The following is a 2,236-nucleotide window of genomic DNA, read 5'->3' on the forward strand; positions in this document are numbered from 1 at the left end:
TTCAATATGTGATCAAGTGATGTGTCCCAATACTCTTCTGATGCTTTCTCTTGTTTCTCTTGTTTCCAACAAATGTTGTATCACACTCACCCGGCTAATTTCTTTGTGAAACTTTTCCTCAAAACCAGCCAAACTCTGGAAGGTGCTGACATAGAAACCAACACGACTGCAAAAAGGTACAGAAAGAGACATATATTCACTCTTTTTCATTTTGTTCAGTGCAAGACAATTCCTAGCATACTCAACTCAACTCAACTGTATTTATAGAGCACTTTAAAGCAACCACCGCTGTGTACCAAGTGCTCTCCATGCAGCAAGAATAATTCATACTACAACAAACAATAAAACAATAAATTAATAACAAAGACAGTAGAAAGCACAAAGACAGCAAAACTGAAAATAAAGTCTCATGCTGATTTAATAACGTTCACCAACAGTGACTAAAACTAATTCAATCTGCTCACAGATGTTCCTTCATCATCTTTATATTATGGACACACACACACACACACACACACAAACACACACACACACACACACACACACACACACACACACACACACACACACAAATACCAAACATGCACTGGGGTGTCAAGTTGTTCAAGCAAAATGAATTGTATTTTCATCCTCCAGCAATACAACTATATGTTCGTCTTTTTGATTGTTTGACGAGAGAATGTTTGTTTCATCTTTTTCCATTTGTAATGGAGGTGCTAGTTTATGATGATCAGACGTCCTATTTCGCCCCCACATGTCCACGTTTGTACACAGTTTGGAGCTGAGGACAGTGATGAGTGATGACACAAGGAAAAGGTAACTGTGTGCAAAGCCCGCACGTAAATGTTTCAGTGTCTATTTAAGGTACCGGTCAGCAAAGCTTAAAACACTCAAAAAGCTGCAAAATTGACTGTGTTCCTTTTTCGGCCCGGGAGCAAAGAAAATAATTCTGAGGAAAAAAACTAAAGGCTGAAGTGACATTTTTTTTTTCTTTGTTAGTGAAATAAAAATCAAAATCTGGTCACCCTATTTTATGACCACCTGAAATATATGAGGAAGTAAAATGACAACTGTTCCCGCAATTCTGCACAAAAAAAGGTTCACCTGTTCCAGAGTGAAGGTAATTCCTCCTGTAAGTCAATATTGATCTCCTCAAACACCTTCTGGGCTCTCTCCAACTCCTCCTCTGCCTGAAAAACCAAATGGTGTCGTTGAACGCATGGGCATTTGTTCAAATGGGTGAATTGCTTTTTTTTTTTTTGTCCCTGTCTCCTTGCTATATGACAGAAACAATAAACAGGTTGAACTGCCTCATGACTTAAATAGAAACTTGACTGTAGTTTCCAGCGCTGCTGTGTGTATTCTCAATATACCTTTGTGATTTTAATACCGCCATCCTTTTTCTTGGTCTTATGCGTGGTGGCATAGTTGTGTCTGGCACTGTCGTAATCCACCAACTTTCTGTCCCGCTTGGCAATACGAGCCTGAGCAAAAATGGAAATTAAGGAAAGTCTTTCCACCATTCATATTAAGAGGTCTATGTTACCATGGCTCCCCACCTTAATATCAGGAAACTGTCCCAAATAGGTATCCATGGATATGAGCGCATGATCAACCAACTTTTGATGGTAGTCAGTCCAAAGCACATCGCAATCCTTGAAGGTGGATGAAGGTGGATGTCAGAATGTCAGAAAGAGAAAATATTGAGCGGTGCTTGGAAAGAAATGTGTTCAAGGGAAGCTTGAAGTTTTCAAAACAGTCACTTTTTGTCATCTGCTGAAATTCCGGGAGAAGAGCTCCCTCAGAAAAAAAAAAAATCCCATCTCTCATTTGCAAACATCTGGGCCTAAGGTAGCAAACAGAAGCAGAGCGAAAGAACCAGTAAAACCAAGAATTGGATGGAACCCAAGACAAAAAAAAAAACGGTGAACATCTGAGTTGCCTCAGGGACCTCAGGCAGCTGAGAGGATTCAGAAGCAATCCGGAATGACCAACATTTCTGCTTGTGTATTAAGAGTATCACCTCTTTTTGACTTTTAATTGATTGTACATTCCAGAAAGTAAAATGTCAAAAAGGTTTAGTGTCATAGTGACACTAAATAAATCATGCTACCAACATTGTAGCCTTGGGTCAGAAATAACTACATTGGTTTAACTGTGTTAAAACGGACCAACCCACACCTGGGTTAAGTGGAGCCAAAAACACTGCAAAAAAATTGGGATACTGGATTCCATT

General features: G+C 39.4%; 1 long non-coding RNA gene across 1 annotated transcript; it reads right to left on the minus strand.

Annotated features, from left to right (window-relative positions):
• Nucleotides 1-1,404: 1,404 nt before the first annotated feature.
• On the minus strand, nt 1,405-1,672 carry LOC109520454 (uncharacterized). Its single transcript, XR_002169183.1, has 2 exons — nt 1,560-1,672; nt 1,405-1,484 (listed from the first exon to the last, which is right to left on the minus strand). It is a non-coding gene; the product is annotated as an uncharacterized LOC109520454 (long non-coding RNA).
• Nucleotides 1,673-2,236: the final 564 nt, after the last annotated feature.

Source organism: Hippocampus comes, unplaced genomic scaffold, assembly GCF_001891065.2.
Source record: "Hippocampus comes isolate QL1 unplaced genomic scaffold, H_comes_QL1_v1.1 scaffold1406, whole genome shotgun sequence".
In the NCBI taxonomy this organism is placed as follows: Eukaryota; Metazoa; Chordata; class Actinopteri; order Syngnathiformes; family Syngnathidae; genus Hippocampus; species Hippocampus comes.